The sequence below is a fragment of the Vipera ursinii genome (genome assembly GCF_947247035.1).
Source record: "Vipera ursinii genome assembly, chromosome: 2".
In the NCBI taxonomy this organism is placed as follows: domain Eukaryota; kingdom Metazoa; phylum Chordata; class Lepidosauria; order Squamata; family Viperidae; genus Vipera; species Vipera ursinii.
The window spans coordinates 269414603-269434931 of record NC_139513.1 but is presented as its reverse complement, the minus strand read 5'-3'; the positions used below and the strand labels follow the sequence as shown (position 1 = coordinate 269434931).

General features: G+C 39.7%; 1 protein-coding gene across 3 annotated transcripts in view; it reads left to right on the top strand.

The window, feature by feature from the left end:
• The first annotated feature begins 214 nt into the window (after window positions 1–214).
• Window positions 215–20329, top strand: part of GPBP1 (GC-rich promoter binding protein 1) — a 35197-nt gene continuing 15082 nt past the window's right edge. The window contains exons 1-3 of one of the 3 annotated variants that reach the window (XM_083356276.1): window positions 215–443; window positions 1585–2491; window positions 3658–3720. The gene's annotated coding sequence lies outside the window, so the exon portion shown is untranslated. Of the gene's footprint in view, window positions 444–1584; window positions 2492–3657; window positions 3721–18191; window positions 18210–20329 lie in introns of those variants that run through there. The other 2 variants (XM_083356277.1, XM_083356278.1) reach the window with 2 other exon arrangements.

The following is a 20329-nucleotide window of genomic DNA, read 5'->3' as shown; positions in this document are numbered from 1 at the left end:
GCAGAAAAGGGGATTCCCCCTTTCAGAATGCTCGGAAGTTCGGGATTGTTCCGAGTGACGTCACAGGAGGTTGCTCGCCGGTTGGAGAAAGAGGTGTTAGAAGAGCAGGGAGGGTCCACGAAATTACGTTCTGGATCTCTTGAAGAGAGCGGGCATCCCTGCTTAGCCCTCTTCAGGGTGATCGCCGCCCCCAGCCTCTCTCTAGGCCGCTCTCGGACGGGAACCCTCTTCCTCCCTTCCACTCGCCTCTCTCACGGAGGCGGCTGTTTACTGAACTCTCGCGAGGTTTCAGCGCAGGACATCGCTGCTGCGGCTCGAAGCGGCGCCATTTTGGGATGGACTGACTGGTGCGAGGAGCTGTGCGCGCGGCGGGCGAGAAGAGGCGGCGGCAAAAGGAACCTTTCAAAATTTGGGGGGTCCCGCTTGGTCTGGGAACTTTGCCGGTAAGCGGGACCCACGCGCCACCCTCACCTGCTCGGAAAAAGGAGCGTTGGAACGATGTTTGCGTGTACTGGGGGGGAGGGGGGAGCGCTGGGAAGCCGGGAGGGGGAAGAAGGCGCGTCCCCAGGGAAGGCGGAGAGCTGGGTCAAAGTCCCCCGGGATGGCGACAGCCTTTCTCCTGGGAGCTGTTGCAGTCCCGAAGGCTCCCTCTCCGCCCGCCCAAAGCCGGAGCGTCTGGCCTTTTCGCCCCCTTCCTCTTCTTTCCGGGGCCCTCTCTGAACCGTAGGCGCGGCTCTCTTCGGCCTTAGCCTCGTTCGGACGAAGGTCCGAAAAAAGGGCTTGCGAAGAAAGGGACTAGCAGTGCCTCTTCTGCCTAAATTTTAGGGAGCCGGGTGAGGAAACGAGGACTTGTGCCCTACTTTCCCGGAGTCCAGATTGGCGGGGGGAAGGGGAGGGGGGAAAAGCGCTCTCTCCTGGCTTCAGCAGGCGAAAGCGGCGGGCGGGCTCGGGTTTTTTTCTCCCGACGTTCTTCCTCCTCTCGGGAGATTTTTACTTTCCTTTGCTTCGTGGAGTTGCAACCCGAGAGCCCTTTTGGACTTTCTCAGGAAAGTAAGCTCGCGGAGGAAGGGTCTCGGGGCAACCGTGCATCCCTTCCCCTCCCCTCCCCTCCCCCGATCTTCCTATTGTTCGGTCTGGTTCTGCACTTGTATTGGATAAAAGAACTCGATCCAAAGCCTCATCCTTCCCGGTTTTCCCGTGGCCTTCCTTCCCCCCTATGGTGCTGCGTTTGTAGCCGCGACTCTCACCGTGTGGGAGATTCTCCCCAACCTCCTTTGCTGCTGAATTCAGCACGCATGATCCGTCTTCGTGTGCCTAGACCAGGGGTCTTCAAACTTGGCCCTTTTATGACTTGTGGACTTCAACTCCCAGAATTCCTCAGCCAGCTTTGCTGGCTGAGGAATTCTGGGAGTTGAAGTCCACAAGTCATAAAAGGGCCAAGTTTGAAGACCCCTGGCCTAGACCTATCTTTTTCACGGGGAGGGAACTTTTGGATATATTTAATAGTTCATCACTTCTCGATGTTACTTAGAGAGGAAAATTGACTTACAGCGTGTTTTGTCTCTTGTGCCTCTTCTGTTTTAGGTAATTCTCTAGTTTTGAACGTCGGGGTTATATTTTTCATTGCCTCCGATTAAATGAGGAAAAGCTTTTTCAATTGAAAGGACAATACTTACTACCATGGAGTCGATCTGTTCAGTCACTTTCCACTTCGTGTTTTTCTGAAATCTTCAGAACCTACTGTAATCCAGGAAACTTACGAACTTTTGAAAATTTTCCCCTTTGCATTGAAGACACCTTGGACTCATTTTTGTCCCTATGGAATGGATAATTATATAAACTGCTTAGGCTCTGCATATTTCTTTCAAAGCTCTTTATTTTTCAGTTCACAGAATTCAGGAAAAATTGAGATTGACTTGTTTTGCCAATTATATTTAGAAATTAGCTGTAGCTTCTAATTCTTCTCTTTTTGGTTATAGTTGATGGCAACTCTTATTTAAATTTTTAGGAGGATTAATATTGCTGCTTGCAGTGAACCCTATTTCCTATATGAAGGCAATGGACTTTATTTTTCATTTGCATTTGGTTTTTATATAAAGAAGCATTATGGAAATATTGAGATAGCTGCTGTGTGCACATGCCTGAATTAACTTAGAAATGCTCCTCATTTCAAATGTGGAATTTGTTCTGTTCTTTATGTCATAAAAGGGGTATTTATTTTTTTATAGAGCTGATGCTCATTATCGTGCAAAATACATGGAATAGAAAATTGAAGAAACTTCAGAAAACAAGTTACTAAAATCAGACTTATTTGCTTCAAGAAATAACTTGGCCAGAGTCCTTATATGTGAACAATGGGTAGCTGATTTTGGAGTCAGCTGTTTGCTATAAATGTAGTACCATTAAGAAGCTCAGGATATTTCAAGGGAAGAAAACCTGGAAAACAAATTGTGAGAAGTCGATGCCAATCTCTGCAGTACTCTTGGATTTTGTAAGTATTGATCCAAATACTCATTTTTGTAGACATTAAGACCATGTTGCTTGCTTGTCCTACTACAGCAACTTTTCCTAGAGGACTAACAATAGTTATTATTAAATTGAATATTTAAATATGCAGCTTGATTAATGCATGAATGTTTGAAATCATGCTGAATTCAAGTTGAATTTCTTATATTTTAAATTTAATGTTGGTGTTCAGAAATAAGGTGTTCGTATTCACATGTTCTGTTCAACTTTTTTCAAATAGGAAAATTATTTCTGTTCCCTGTTTCCAACTTTTCCTTACACATGCATTTATATTGTGGCATATTATAGTGTCTTATGATGTCTAACCTGAGAAACAGGTTTAATAAAGCAAGTTATTGACATTGAAACCGGATGTTTGAAAGAGTGCAACTTTTTAAAAACTCAAGTGTGGCTGTTAAATTATATTTGTAAGTTTTGTGTGTGCCAAGACCATCACTGGGATGTAATAGTAATATTAGCATAGAAACAGTTTTTATAAATGTAAAAAATTGAAGCAATTGTTAGGAACTTTTCTGCTGCTATAACAGCTTTTGCCATTGCACTCGATCCACTAGCCTTTTCTATATCAATCTAAATGTATGTATGGACTGTAGAAAAGTTTGTAGAGATCTGGAATCTTAGAACTACCTTGTTTATAGATTAGTTAATACTTGTTGCATTGCAGTACAGTATTTCCTACATGTTGTGTGAGTTGTAAGACTTTACTCAACAAAGATTTGCTATTAAAACATTTTTGCTACCTTGTTTAGATAACATTGCTGAGCCAAAATGTGGAAACTTGGTTGCCTCCATAGTATTTCATAGTCTCTTCCCTATCTGGATTATATTAGTGATGGTTTCCAAAGTCTTGTAGTAAGGTTAATAATTGGTGTTGCAAAGGACCAAAGGCAAGGTGTGGAATCTTGTTGTACAAAATAGAATTAGAATTGGTTCTAATTAGAAATGGAATTAGTTCTTGGATTTTAACTGGGCTTTCAGAACCTCTGTAGGCTAATTTGATATCACTGAGAACTGATAAATAGTGATTTATAAATTTGTATTTGGTTTGTATTTCTGTTTAACAAAGCTACACATTTAATTAGGACAGAGCACACTTGATTGTTTAATGCTTCAATGTTTTAAATCTTGCAGGTTTATTTTCAACAGAATCCAGTGCTACCTCATATAAGATGGACAAAGCAATCTAATTCAGAAGTAAGTATTATTTATTGCAGTTTGTATGGATTTCCTGTTTCTCAGTATAAATTACATATACTTAATAAAACATAGTTTTATTAAACAGTAGTTTTAAATATTTTCCTATAGTTACCAATTTAATTACTTTAAAGCCTTAAATCAGATACTAAATATCTAGCAAATAACTTTCTTTAGTGAGTACATAACATTTTTTACATTAAAAGATAAATAGAATTTAAGTTGGAATTTCCTTTGTACAACTTTATACTTTCATGTTTCTGTATTGTTCAAAGCATATCTTTCCCTATATTTCTACTTCCTGACAAATATACAATCTAATCTGTGGATCTTTGGTTTCAGGTGGTATTTAGGCTATCAAAAAGTTAGAAAGGAGGACATGTATTAACATTATTTAAAATGACTCTGCAGTGCTTTGCATTTGATTCCAAGACAGCATTTCAGAGTAATCATGTAATACTCTGAAATGTTTAAAGCAGCTGTGTCTTCTCAAGAGTCATGAAATAGCTTTGATGGGTAGCTGTGCAGTCTAGAAAAAAGAGTAGCTGCTGGGGTGTTGCAGAAAGGTATATTCATGCTTCTGAAGCCTGTTTTTGAGTTTGAAGTTAAAGGGCCATGTGACCTTAGTTTTAATTAGAAGGAAAGGACAGGCATACAGTTTTATGTGCAACTTAATAAATTAACCAAATGTATTTGGGGCCTTGACCCAAAGAGATATGTATATCATTTTACTCTTGATGCACATTTGAAAATGCATCTCAAAATTTGAAACTGCTTATTACATTTTTAAATTAAAATAAATTCTTAATGGGGCATTAATTTCAAACATTCACAGGAAAAAATATAGCATTTTGACAAATTGTGGAATTTCCAATTTCCATTTTTCATGGTTCTAGAACTGAAACATTTGTATGTAAAATTTGTGGCATACTGTCTTGTTAGTTGCAGACAGTCCTTGCTTAACAACGTTAATTGGGACCAGAAACTGGCATTAAGAAATGCAATCACAAATTGAATAATCATGTGATTGTGACTTGCAACTTCCTGCTAGCTTCCCCATTGACTTTGCTTGTGGGAAGCCAGCAGGGAAAGTTGCAAATTGTACTCACATGCAATTACAAAACAAGAAATGTTTATAACTATCATTAGTTCAGCGCCATCATAGGTTTGAATAGTTAGTGAATGTTTGATAAACAAGGACTGCCTGTATTTATCTCAGAATTTCAGCAAATGTAAACAAAAATGTATACAAATGTATACAAAATCTTAGGGTCTTTTTAGTTTAGTTCTGTTAGGATTCATGTTTATAAATTTTTGTAGCTGAAGCAAGAAGTTAAGGGTAAGACAACAGCAGAACATGTGAGAACACTTTTTTCAGATATATATGCTGTTGCAATTAAGAGTAGATAACTGGTAGAAATGAATTGCAGTTCTTGTCAGTTGCAAACACAGTAACTTTGAATTCTATTAAAAAGACTATGTATACATTTTCCAGACCAAATCCTTTCTTGTTTACGAATTCGTTGTATAGCCTTAGGCAAACTATCAGCTGCCATCCTATCTGCAGTACTAGAGATAAGTCTCATTTTTCTAAAATGGCTGTGAGGATTATTAAGATAAATACTTTAAAAAGGCATAACAACTTCAAAAACCCCAATGTTTAATATTATTTTATGACATTTGTATTCTATATTTTCTCCAGAGAATCATGTCTCTATTAACAGTAGGAAACATGTTTTATCTGAAGTTTTATATATTAAATTTAATAGTTTGGTAAGGATTTCAATTTGAGCTGCTCATCTCATAGTGGATTGTTACTACTTTGTTGTTGGGTGTTTAGGTGAATTATATCCCTATTGAATTTGACTGTAGGCAATATATCGACTTTTAAAGGAGGCTTTCTATATGTAGGAGTGGGGGTTGGATTGAGAAAGATTAATTAGACACAGAGTAAATTTTTTTTATTTTTTTAACAGCAGTAAGAATAAACTGATTTCAAACAAGTCGAGCTTTTTGTACTTTTGAGTGACAATCTGCATTTATGAAAATATTCAACAACATGGACATGCTGAGTCCTTCGGGAAAGGGCGGTATACAAATCCAATTAAATAAATAAAATAAATAAATAAATTTATTAATTAATGAAGAGGAAAAGTGATCCCCTGGCTGTATGAAGTACCCAAACCAGTTTTTATGGCTTATATTCTTTATCACGATTGCCAAAAAATGGTTTTCTAAAATTATGAAGTGGAAAACGTGAAAATGTAGTCACTAAATAGTTGTCATGTAGTTACAGGATTAACAAATCCTCTAACCCAGGAAAAGGGTGTGGAGAATCTGCATTCAACCCTTTAATTTTTTCCAGTAATGTTAAGGGCAAGTCTTGGCTACCACAAGATAACATATTATTTTACTTGGGTGATAAACACGTTTTTTTGGGGGGTGTGTGTGTGCATGTTTGTTTATTTAGTTGTAACTGTGAGAAAACAAAATAAATTGACAGGTTGCTCTGGTGAACATCTGGGTAGTAATTGCAGGACCCAATCTGGGTTGATCACGGGAACCAGAGGTTTAGTCTTCCGAGCTTTCAGACTTGTGCTGAAGACCATTGTCAGGGAATTTGTCTACCAGAATATGTCCTTTGAGTTATTCTATGCATAGTATTTATGTGGTGCTATCCTATTGGTTGATTGGTGTGTTGATATCCAGCGATTGGCTGTTTTTTCTTTGTGCTGCCAAGTCATCAGGCTCCTAAATACATGATAAGCTGGTGATAAATCACTCCTGTTGACTGGCCAGGGGCCCATTTCTCAGGTTTCAATCATTTCCCTGGCTATGTTTGTATCTGCATGGCCAGCAATCTTAGCAGCTGCAAAGTTGAATGCATGTCCTTGTTTATTGCAATGAGAGGCTACCAGTGAGTTTGGATCTTCCTCTCTGACTGCTCGCTTGTATTCTTGCAATCTGGTGGTTAGCTTCCTCCTTGGTTAGATTACATTAGAAATGTCTTCCACCTCCGAGCAATCTTTGCCGTGCATGATTTGCCTTGTACGATAGCCTCTGTGTGATGTGCAATGGCCACTTGCAGATGTCGGAAGCTGCATTCTACTGCTTCTGAAATGTTTTTGATGCATGGCAGGATGTGCCATATAGTTGGTGTTATACCTTCTTCATTTCTCTTCCTTGCGTGTTGTCAGGTATCTTGTAATAAATGCTTATGGCTACCTATCCTGCCTGAATTATCCATGTAGGCATCTTCTCTCTAGTTGTGTAGCTTGCTGGGTACTACAGTGGGTTCTCACTCTGCCATACAATGTTCTGATGCAACTTTTTTTTTGTAACAGTGGATGATTGCTGTTGAAACTAAGAATGTGTTTCAGTAATTTTGTAATTGGGTTTTGTTTCATTAATTTCTCATTAAAAAGAAAGTATATAAAAAAGGTCATTTTAGGTTACATGTAAAGAACCTGGTAGATTTGAATAGAATGCCAGATCTTCAGCTTCAGCTTCATAGAGTCTTTCATTAAAATATTAAAATAGACATACAAACAATAATCTAGTGGGGTAAACTATGATATATGTGAAGTTTTATAAGTAATTTAGAGGTCATCATTGAATTATTGGCATTCCTCACTGCCCTTTTCTCTTTGTTCTGCCCAATTCATTACATTTAGGTCGTGAATGGTACCACACTATATTGTCCATTCCCTGAGTTAGCAACCTATGATGTTTGAGATACATGTGTATGTATTGTTTAAATATACTCCTAATATTCAACTTACTTTCTGGAGAATGTTTGTTAAATAATATTTAGTAATGTATTACTTAACCGAGATGGCTTAGTGGTTAAAGAAGCTGAGCTTATCAGCTGCTGACAACCTGGATTCAAGACCCAAGCTCTGTGCAATAGGATGAGCTGTTACTTGCCTCAGCTCCTGCTCACCTAGCAGTTCGAAAACATACAAATGCAAGTAGATTAATAGGTACAACTTTGGTGGGAAGGTAATAGTGTTCTGTACATTTTTGGCATACAGCCACGTGACCATGAAAATTGTCTTCGAACAATGCTGACTCCCTCAACCAAGAAATGGAGATGAGCACCATGCCCTGGAGTCGGTCATGACTGACAGGGAGTCCTTTACCTTAGTGATGTGCACATATCATTGTTGGAAGCACCAAAATGTTTGGATTATTTTTCTGGAGTGTGCTGATTTGGTTATCTTTTGGGGGGTTGTTCCAATAATTAAATAATAAATATTCTTGGGCAAAGCAGTGTACAGATAGTTCTTGGTTAACAGTTCATTCAGTGACCATTTAAAGTTACAGTGGTGCCGAACAAATGGTAGTTATGCCTGGTCTATGAAGTTATGGCTGTTGCAACACTCCTGCAGTCACACAATCAACATTTGGGTGCTGTGCAGCCCACTTGCATTTATGATTGCAAAGGCGCTTCCACTCCCCTCACCCACCTATCTCTTCCCCATATTTGACCTTTTGACTATCCTGTGCTCCACTTGTCCTCCTACACAGCTGGCCTTGCTCCCAGTTGACCTTTGTCACTCTCTTGCCCGGCCTGGTCCTTCATGAGGCAAACTATTATGATATAATGGTTGCAAGAATCTACTTACTGTAGGCATTAAGAAAATAATGGATTTATTAAGCATAATTTATCTAGATATATTTTTAGATTGTACAAAGCATTGTACCTTTCTTCAATTTTATATCCACAAGAATATGATGTACAGTGGATAAGACATAATACTTTTCTTAAAGTGGTACAGAATGAGTTTCTGTGCTGAATTTGAACTTGAAAGGGTCTTTATTGGTCGTCTTTGGAGAGGTAGCTTGGTCTAGTGGTTAAGGCAACAGGCTAGAAAGTAGGAGATTGTGAATTCTAGTCCTGCCTTAGCCATGAAAGCCAGCTGGGTGACTTTGGCCCAGTCACTCACTCTCAGCACAATCCACATCACAGGTTTGTTGGGGGGGATGATAGGATAAAGGTGTGTTGGATATGTTTGCTGCCTTGAGTCATTTGTGAAAATAGTAAGGCAGGATGCAAATAAATAATCACCATAATTACTGCATTAAACAGTGATAGTTTTTTAATCCCATAGGCTGGCAAGCTATATGAGAGGAGCAGCTATTCTTGCTGAGTGCTTTGCAGGAATGGCTGTGTAACTAGTCTGTCCAACTATTATGCAAATATGCCATCTGTATCTGAAGGAGGGATGCCTTGGCTAGGAAGATGCTGGCTCACTTGGAGAGGAAAGTGTGGATACTAACATCCTAGTGATGAATCAGAGAGGAAGATACATTGGGAGATGGATGGTGGGCCGCTTTCAGGGAAGACAGTCTTGGTGTCTTAAATTGATTTGTGTTCCAGCCTACTAGATTTCTCCAATGTCTGGTTATCAGACCCCCTGTCTTGCTGTTTAATGCCTGGTTGGTGTGTATTAAAATTCACCTCATGTAGCAGTTAATAATGGAATAGAAATGGTGCGTATAACTGAAGCATGGCTGGATATGGAAAAGAGATTCTCCTTTTGGACATAGCCCAGCCAGGTGTGCAGTATATTGATGTGACCACATGATGTGGATAAGTCATACTATCCTTACGATCTGGTAATTCTGTGAATATTTGAAAATTTTCAGTGGCTGCTACTTACTACAGGAAAGATGGATTTGATTTGTATATCTCAGGCATTATTGATCATACTGGATTTCAGAAGGAACACTGGGAACTTTTGGGGGCTTTGATAAACAATTTATCAGAGGCTTTAGTTGCTGTTTGGTATGCGAGGACAATTGTAGTCTTGGATTGCATCTCTGCAACCCCTTCCTGACATTTTTGTTGGTAAACAAGGCAGTTGTTAAGTGAGTTTTGCACTTTTTATGACATTTTTTTACCACAGTTGTTAAATGAATCACTACAGTTAATTAAGTGAATCACACAGTTAAGTGAATCCAACTCCCCCCCATTGACTTTGCTTGTGGGAAGCCAGTTGGGAAGGTTAGAAATGGTGAACACATGACCAAGGGTTGGTGCAACTGTCATAAATACATACTGGTTGCCAAGTGCCTGAATTTTGATCATGTGACCATGGAGATTCTGCAACGGATTTGTGTGGAAACTCGTCATAAATTACTTTCTTCAGTGTTGTTGTAATTTTGAACGGACACTAAACAAATGGTTGTAAGTTGAGAGCTACCAGCACTATCCTTAGAGCACCTTCTGATTTTTAAGAGGAGTCTGGACACAGAATGAGAGAAAAGGTGCCTACAGGGAGTGCAGAATTATTAGGCAAGTTGTATTTTTGAGGATTAATTTTATTATTGAACAACAACCATGTTCTCAATGAACCCAAAAAACTCATTAATATCAAAGCTGAATATTTTTGGAAGTAGTTTTTAGTTTGTTTTTAGTTATAGCTATTTTAGGGGGATATCTGTGTGTGCAGGTGACTATTACTGTGCATAATTATTAGGCAACTTAACAAAAAACAAATATATACCCATTTCAATTATTTATTTTTACCAGTGAAACCAATATAACATCTCAACATTCACAAATATACATTTCTGACATTCAAAAACATAACAAAAACAAATCAGTGACCAATATAGCCACCTTTCTTTGCAAGGACACTCAAAAGCCTGCCATCCATGGATTCTGTCAGTGTTTTGATCTGTTCACCATCAACATTGCGTGCAGCAGCAACCACAGCCTCCCAGACACTGTTCAGAGAGGTGTACTGTTTTCCCTCCTTGTAAATCTCACATTTGATGATGGACCACAGGTTCTCAATGGGGTTCAGATCAGGTGAACAAGGAGGCCATGTCATTAGATTTCCTTCTTTTATACCCTTTCTTGCCAGCCACGCTGTGGAGTACTTGGACGCGTGTGATGGAGCATTGTCCTGCATGAAAATCATGTTTTTCTTGAAGGATGCAGACTTCTTCCTGTACCACTGCTTGAAGAAGGTGTCTTCCAGAAACTGGCAGTAGGACTGGGAGTTGAGCTTGACTCCATCATCAACCCGAAAAGGCCCCACAAGCTCATCTTTGATGATACCAGCCCAAACCAGTACTCCACCTCCACCTTGCTGGCGTCTGAGTCGGACTGGAGCTCTCTGCCCTTTACCAATCCAGCCACGGGCCCATCCATCTGGCCCATCAAGACTCACTCTCATTTCATCAGTCCATAAAACCTTAGAAAAATCAGTCTTGAGATATTTCTTGGCCCAGTCTTGACGTTTCAGCTTGTGTGTCTTGTTCAGTGGTGGTCGTCTTTCAGCCTTTCTTACCTTGGCCATGTCTCTGAGTATTGCACACCTTGTGCTTTTGGGCACTCCAGTGATGTTGCAGCTCTGAAATATGGCCAAACTGGTGGCAAGTGGCATCTTGGCAGCTGCACGCTTGACTTTTCTCAGTTCATGGGCAGTTATTTTGCGCCTTGGTTTCTCCACACGCTTCTTGCGACCCTGTTGACTATTTTGAATGAAACGCTTGATTGTTCGATGATCACGCTTCAGAAGCTTTGCAATTTTAAGAGTGCTGCATCCCTCTGCAAGATATCTCACTATTTTTGACTTTTCTGAGCCTGTCAAGTCCTTCTTTTGACCCATTTTGCCAAAGGAAAGGAAGTTGCCTAATAATTATGCACACCTGATACAGGGTGTTGATGTCATTAGACCACACCCCTTCTCATTACAGAGATGCACATCACCTAATATGCTTAATTGGTAGTAGGCTTTCGAGCCTATACAGCTTGGAGTAAAACAACATGCATAAAGAGGATGATGTGGTCAAAATACTCATTTGCCTAATAATTCTGCACTCCCTGCAGATTGCACCTACAGGAAAGCAAAGAGCAAATCTGACTTGAATACAGGTAAAAATGTTTATTAAGGATTACCTTGTGGTGTTAATAGTAGCAAAATGTTGTTTTTTCTAGTCATTGCATCGGCATATAGCCAGCCAATGGCATGCTTAGGTTGACATAGATCCTCTTGGGCAAGGGTCTCCAATAATACAGATTGCATGGACCCTTTTCATTCAGGATTCAGGCATAGTCATAGTATGGAGACAGCATTGATTTCCTTTGTAGATAACTTCTGGAACAGGGGTCTCCATTCTGAGGTCTGTGGACCGGCACTGGGCCATGGCATACCAGCAACCGGGCCGCGTAAACAAGTGAAGCCCCATCTGCTGGATGCGGGCAGCACACGAAACCATGCCCCCTCTGGTCCGCAGAATAGTCTGTCTCCACAGAACTGGTCCCTGGTGCTCAAAAGGTTGGGGGCCTCTGTTCTAGAGGGCTTGGAATGGCTGTATAGCTCAGTATTGGCCTTCTTGGTTTCTAGGTGGTTTTTAAATATAATTGATGGTGGTATCTGGCTCATTTTCTTTTCATATTTTTTGGCAATGTTGTAAAACTCACCAATTCCGTATTATAATGAAACAAAATTTTAATTGTCAATTCAATCTCCAGTATTTGTATTACATTGTGTTAAATTTTACTAAACTATATAATCTTCAGAGTATAGAGAGTTAATTTTAAACTGTAAATGTTAACTTCTATAAGGATATAATTCCTTTCTTGGAAAACCAGTTTACCAAATTTTGGGAATATGTTTTGATATCCAGAAGAACTGTACCTTAAAAGTAAATCTAATGCGTAATTCAGTTCTGATTAGAAACCATTTATGGACTTTATGTGCTTTCACCTTTTCTATATATGAGGTCTGTATTTTAACTACATGGGATATTCTAATGTGAATGGATTCTTAGTATTGAATCAATTTATTATAGCTTATAATTTTGGTCAATAATTTATAATGCACTTACTATGGTTCCTAATATATATTCTTTGCTTAAAGTTTAATAATCCTAGTTTTTTAAAGTGATTTTTTATAATTAATAAATAATTGGAGATATATTGGAGAACTGTAATCACCACTAAAATCTAGATCTTTTGTTTAATTATTTGTACTTCACTATTTATAATTCGGTGTTCTTTGCTCTTAAGTCCTTTTCATCACGCCATTTGATGGGACCCAGGAAGCAGGCATGATGGCACTTTTCCTTGTGGAAGAGCCCCTCCCCGATTTGTAAGAATCTTGAACTGTCTGTTTTCTCAGTCATTGGTGGAAAGAAACGCAGTAATATACTGGTTAACTGTTTACAATTTGCTATTATGCTTTGCTTAGTTTTTAATAATTTTATTCATACTGAAATCAGTTCTTTTTATTAGATTTGGCCTGCGTGCTAATCTTTTTTCAGTTAGCATCAAGGTAGGTCAAAAGCTGAACATGAATTTGCAGTTCTAACACAATTAGAACAGGGTCCAGATCATGGAATATAGTATAGTATTTATATTCCAGTGGTAGTTAGAATATATCCACATTCAATTCTAGCTGCTATATTTTTAGAAAAATAATTTATTTTGCTCTTCATAACCATGTAGATCAATCTTTTATAATCACAGGGCCAGGATTGGCCTTTGATTAATGCACTGGTAGCTATGTTTCAAAAAGTTAATAGGGTCATTGCAAAACTAGAGTTTGATTCAATTAAATTTTAAATTAAATGCTGTTAATAGTCACTTATATGTTATTAGTTGCAAAGTCGTGTCCAACCCATCGCGACCCCATGGACAACGTTCCTCTAGGCCAGGGGTCAGCAACCTGAAACAGTGAAAGAGTCACTCGGAACTGGTTCCCTCACAAAAGGAAAAACTGGGAGCTGCAAAAAATGTGTGCACATGCGTGTACATGTGCGCATGCGCAGAACAGGGTTTGACTGAAGAGTGGAGCCAAGGCGAGATATGCACCTACCCTGCATATTTGAATTGATTGGTTGAACTTTCTGAGTCCCACTTTTTTTTTTTTTTTTTGGACTGCACATGGCAAAGGACTGGGAGCTGCAGGAGACGGCTGAAAGAGCCGCATGCAGCTCCGGAGCCGCGGGTTGCAGACCTGTGCTCTAGGCCTTCCTGTCCTCCACCATCTTCTGGAGTCCATTTAAGCTCACGCCTACTGCTTCAGTGACTCCATCCAGTCTCCTCATTCTCTGTCGTCCCCTCCTTCTATTGCCCTCAACCTTTCCCAGCATTAGGCTCGTCTCCAGTGAGTGCTTCCTTCTCATTAGGTGGCCAAAGTATTTGAGTTTCAACTTCAGGATCTGGCCTCCTAAAGACCAGTCAGGGTTGATCTCCTCTAGGACTGACCGGTTTGATCGCCTTGCAGTCCAAGGGACTCGCAGGAGTCTTCTCCAGCACCATAGTTCAAAGGCCTCAATTCTTTGGTGCTCAGCCTTTCTTACGGTCAAACTTTCACTGCCATACATTGCAACTGGGAAGACCATAGCCTTGACTATACACACTTTTGTTGACAGGGTGATGTGTCTGCTTTTTAGTATGCTGTCTAGATTTGCCATAGGTTTCCTCCCGAGGAGCAAGCATCTTTTAATTTCTTGACTGCAGTCCCCATCTGTGGTGATCTTCTATTTGTCAGGAACTGAGAGGGCCGGATGCCATGAATTTGGTTTTCTTAATGTCTTTTATATGTAATAAAGTGTTTTTACCTCTGGCTCATAAAAAACATCTTGGTAGCATCTTTTGAAGGAACTCAAAAGTGTGAGAATTTTTGTACCAATTAACAAGATTGTTAATAAAGATGGGGAGAAACTAGAGTTGGCTTTATGGGGCATGGTTGAAAGAACTCTGTCTTTAATCTGGTTAAGAGAAGTTTAATGAAATGTACAAGGTAATGTTTTTAAAAAGACTTGTGCATAAGATGGACAATAACAAAAGAGCAAAAGCAAAATAGTTATAGAGTTAACTTCAGAAACTTTTTGCTAGTCACAGGAAACCATATCAGAAAATATTGGAAGAAACTTCATTATCTAAGAAAAGGGAAAATAATAAAAACAATGTATGGTTTGCCAAACACACAGTATTGTAAAAATTAAATTATTTGGCTCTAATTTAACACTGAGGTTACCTGTTCAAGAAATATAAAGCTAATGATGTGATGGACTTGATAATACTAACTTTCTCTACTACCTGAGAATTTCTGGCAACATTTTAATTTTTTTTTACAACTTTCTCTAAGTCTTTTTAGACGTTGTCTTCTAGATATCCCACCAGCTAACAGATTAATAGCAAGAAGGGGATCTCTTTTGTAAAACATTTCCACGGCACCAACATTATTACCTTTTTGGTCCCAAGTGAAGCTATTTCCCACCCACGTGTTTAATACATTGCTATTTTTAAGTTTCCAAGTCTTATTATTATTTTTTAAAACTTAATTTATCTGCTGATAGTTTGTAAAAAAGTAAAATAAAAATGGACATCCATGTACAGATAAAAATGTGGTTTACAGAACAGAGTTCCATGAATAACTGCCCCTAATCCTAATCTACAAACATATATAATTTGTATGTGTTGATGGCTTCATGTCTTCAGTGCAATAGTTCTTCAAAATTACAATACCTGACTTTTTAACACTACAGATAATAGGAATCATAATCTAATAGTTGCATTAATTCAGAGTATGGAAACATTCTTAATCGTGTGATGGTATGTTACCAATCTTAGAGACATTCTAGTCTGAAAATGAGATAAATTTCTCTGTAAGGGTAACTTTCTCCATAGGGATGTAGTATATTTTCTGTTTAGTTAAATTATCTTTATAGCATACTTTTGAGTTGTTCAGGATACATGGCATTTGCAGGACACTCCCTTAGGAGTTCAGAGATGAAATCTGCTTAGCTTGAGTGGCAAAACTCCACTATGTGAATTTAGATAATTCTTAGCATTATCTAATGCAGGGGTCCCCAACCTGTGGTCTGCAGCCCGGGACAGGGCTGTGGGCTCTTGGCCAGTGGGCCATGGAAACGGCTGGCCAATGTGCGCATGCATGGGCGCGCATTCCTCCTCACTTGTGCTAGCACCCATGGCTTTGCGCATGCATCTGGGCACAAACGGGAATGCTAGCATGAGGCGTGTGTGCGGGGCCCATTTGCATATGTGTGAGTGGGCTACTAGCTGCCATGGGGTGCATGGCTGTTCACGCATGCGCATGGCACCAGCGCATGCCGCATGTGTGAACGGAGCTGCTAGTGCTGCGCCAGTGTGCGTGGCCCCATGCACTGCATGCACACCAATTTTGAAGCTGCTGTCCTTCCCTCCGGACGTCAAGGTCAGAAGTTACTTTTGTTTCTACTTAGAAAGCGCTTCTGAACTTTGTACTTGAGGTGGAAAAAAATTGAAAATTTGATTTTAGGTTTTAGATAGATTTGTTGTTATAGAAATGGCTAGTTAATACCGTATTTTACGGCGTATAAGACGACTTTTTAACGCATGAAAATCTTCTCAAAAGTCGGGGGTCGTCTTATACGCCCAGTCGCCTTATACGCCGGAAAATAGTAAATTCTCGAGAGCAGAGACGTTAGTGGAAATGGACAAATCCAGCGCTCGAGAATGGCGAAAGACGGCCTCCTCATAAATAAACCGACCAGCCCAACCGAGGCTGAGGCTCCAGTTTACCGGCGTCCTACGGCAGCAGCCCTTTGTTTGGGGGGGAAGGGAGCGGGAGTTAAGCGTGTGCTGAGCCGCTGGCGCTCCGCGAGCATGAGAGCTCAAGGGAGCGTGGGAAGCCAGGCGGAGGCCGACCTGAAATGTTCGTGCAGAGCTAAGCTTCACCTGACCCTGGGAGTTTGACTTCAGGGTGTGGTGCCGTGGCAAACCTACAGCAACACACGCCCGGGAAGGCGCAGCTCGGGAATTGCGACAGGCAGACCGCAGCGGAAAACTGGCGCTGGGGCTTCAGCAGCCCAGGGTCGCCCCTCTGCCCTGAGGTAGAAGGCAGCCTTGGGCAGGGTATGTGTGTGAATCTTAAATTTGCGGCGCAGGGCTGAGCCCGTTTCTTTCCCCCCCCTCCGCCGCCCTGTTCATTAACTAACCTATGGAAAGAACCGCCTTCTTTCAGACCTGGTGCCTTCCCGAAGTGTTGGGCCACAATGCTCGTCGCTCCTGGCTGAAACAGCCAGCGTGTGTGGCTGAAGTAAAAGGGGGCGCCAAGGCGAGAGGAGACGAGGTTTAGGCGAGGCAGAGCAAAGCTGATCTCGAGGCCAAAAGCTCTTGATAAACCTTCACCTAATTGAGAAGCAGCCCTGACTTCCTACTTACCCGTATTTTCCGGTGTATAACACTTTAACCCATGAAAATCATCTGAAAAGTTGGGGGTCGTCTTATACGCCCAGTCGTCTTATACGCCGGAAAATACGGTACTATTATGTAAAAGTTAAAAGTTGAGGTTTCATGTTATTGTCATTCTACTGCACGAAAGAGAGTTGTAAGTCAATACATTATCTAAATGCTAAGATAATTTATACGAAGTTCCTGGTTTACAGTAATAGTTTATAGCAGGGGTGTCAAACTCAATTTCATTGAGGGCTGCATCAGTATTGCGGTTGCCCTCAGGGGGCTGGGTGGGTGTGGCCTGGGTGGGTGTGGCCTACTGAGTGGGCGTGGCTAAAGTGCATATGGCCTACTGGGTGGGCATGGCCAGCTATACATCATTCGCATCAAGGGTGCCTATGAGGGCCTGGGCAGGAGTGGGAAAGATCTGAGGGTCTCTGGCAGAAGGAGGGTCTCTGGGCCAGGGCCAAGGCAGTGGGGGCCGTTCCCTCACTGTTTCCAGGATGGCTTCGCGGGCCGCATGAAACCACTTCGCGGGCCAGATATGGCCCCCGGGCCTTGTGTTTGACATGTCTGGTTTATAGGGAGCCATTTTTTTAAAAAAATATAAATGGATGTAAAACTTTTTGCCATATATGATTCATTTAATAAATATGATTGTGTTGCTTCTACGATGGGGGTAGGGGGTTTATGTTTTTTATATTGTGGGGTTTTGATGAAAGCCACCCAGAGTTACCTGTGTGTGAGTTGGGCAGTCTTAGAAATTTGTTTAATAAATAAAAAATGTAGCACTATTTGTAGAAAAAACACTCCTTGGCTTTTTCAATATGTGGAATCCAAATCAACCTGATGTATAAAATCTCCATCAGCTACTGATTATGAACGTTGAGCATATTCCTACAGTTTCTGTTAATTGTTCTTGGTAAACAGTTGCTTCATTTTTTTTATTTTTTTTCCCCAGAGCTTTTTAAAGGGCTTTGTGGGAAATCTCTTTTCTGCTAAGACTTGCCCCTTCATGGATGGAGTCGTGCCCCTTGGGGCTAACCAAACCATTCTGTGCATGGAGAAAAGAACATTTTTTTTTTGTTCACAGATAGAAAAGCAAAAGTGATCTGCCATTAAAGAGAATTCCTCTCTTTCACCATGCTCAGGTCACTGAATCGGAAGGGGAGTTTGCTGGACAGAATTCCCCTCCTCCCTGCCAGAAAAGAAAAACCACTTTAATTCCAAATCGTTGCACCGTTAGATATTACAAAGGTTGCGAGAGAAAATGAAAACCAATTTGGTACTGACCACACATTTTTATTTATTTCATGGTTATTTCTGAACACTGCTAAAATTCTAAAAAGTTGTTTGTCAAAATATTGGCTCTTTATGTTTTTGTGTGGAATTATGGATAGGGGTGATGTACTTAGACAGCTTTGGAGATCATTCCATTAGTTTCCCCTAACATAATATTAGAAATTCAGCACATTGTTGGAAAAAAACAAACTATTCTGTGTTCTCTAACTTGGGAGCAACATATACCTAGTTGGGGAGTTGGCATGTCAACCAGTTAGGAAGTTCTAAGAAATTCACTCGTCCCTATCAGAAAGGGATAGAAGGAACAGGGCAGGCACACAGAAAAATATGCCTCCAACTTTCTTCTTCAGTTCAGAAGTTGTAGTGTGTTTTTGCCTTTCTGTTTATGTTCAGCAAGCATAGAGCTGAAAGAAATAACATGCTTTTGCCAATTGTTAGGGCAAGGAGAAAACTTGTTCTCATTTTGCAGCTTCAGTATTGATTGCCAGAGCTTGTAAACAAAACTGACAAGCTGGGGTTGTGAAGCAAATTATATACATTATCTTTAATAGAATTTTACCTATCCAATATCCTGCTTTGCAGTTTCTCTATTCATTCTTTTAAAATCATTTAACAATGTTTTATAATAGGCTGCTATCTTTTCAGCTTCGTTGGGAAATATTCTTGAGGAGGGGAAATCTCTTTCATGGTTGCCATAGATGTGTGTCAAATGAAGAACCAGTGCAGAAACAATAAAAACTGCTTAATGTTTCATGTCACTCTCTTATGTCTGCATTATTCTTGTCTATATTTCAATAAATAGGCATTGTAATATAAATAGTACTAGCATTTTCTATAGCGGAAAGAAGGAAAGAAAGGAAGGGAAAAAAGAAAGTTTGCTAGAAAGTGTTGCAGAATAAATATTGTGAATATGATTGGATCTATTTTGCATTAGGTGTGTATGCCTTACAGAAAACCTGAATGAAAATCTGGGCAAAATAAGAGATAAATGTTTTTTAGAAAAGCATTTGACTGAAGTCTTTTTTCCTCAACAATTTTTTCCCCTCTTCTTAAGTTTGCTAGGCTAGTTTCATAAATTAGACATGTAAAATTAGGGTTTATTGATTTAAGAAACAGTTATAATATTTACTTCAGTTTAATGTTATAATTAAATAACATTAATATTAATAAGTTACCTGAGCTTTGAAGTCCAGATGTACTTAATATACATTGCACACTAACTGATGAGATAATTTAGTTTATTTTTATGAATCCTTTGACAATACTTCATTGCTTGTTTTGGGAGGGATTTATAATAATTTTTAAAGTACCAACATGTAAATATAATCAGAACTGATTATTTAAAGTGCTTGAAACTTTCAGACTTGAGTGGGGGAGGATAAATCTTGGTGGAGCAGTGGGCTAATGCCTCCTTAAGTAACACCAGCTGCCTGCAATTAGTGCAGGTTCGCATCCCACCAGGCTCAAGGTTGACTCAGCCTTCCATCCTTCCAAGGTAGGTAAAATGAGGACCCAGATTGTTGGGGGCAATTAATCTGACTTTGTAATAATGCCGCTTGGGGTGTGTGTGAAAGCCCTAATAAGCAGGCATATACATAGAATGAAGGCTATTGCTAAGCACATTGATTTGTGCTTTAGATTGTAAGCTGCCCTGAGTCTTCGGAGAAGGGTGGGATATAAATGGGATTAAAAAAAATCAGTGATGCATTTATTATATGAAATTATTTTTGAATTCTGTGATCAGAACCCTCAAGTTATGCCCCAGTTAAGGTATCTGTTGATTTCAACTCTTAGTATCTGTGGGCATAATCTTTTTTTTGTCAAAAATATGGAAATGATTTGATTATTATTTTTAGTTAAATTTATATATTTCATTTCCAGCAGGAAATCAAGATGGATATTTTTGTTTTTTCCTCACCCACTTTATAGTGCCAGGATTATCTTCTATTATATTAGTTGTGAATGGCCTTTATTTATTAAATTTATTTGCTGCCCATCTCACCACAGGCTATGCAAATAATGTGGTCTCTACATGTTGATTCAAAATAAGTCTCATTAGTGAGGTGCAAATAATTGTACTGAGAACTTTTTTCCAGTTTTTAA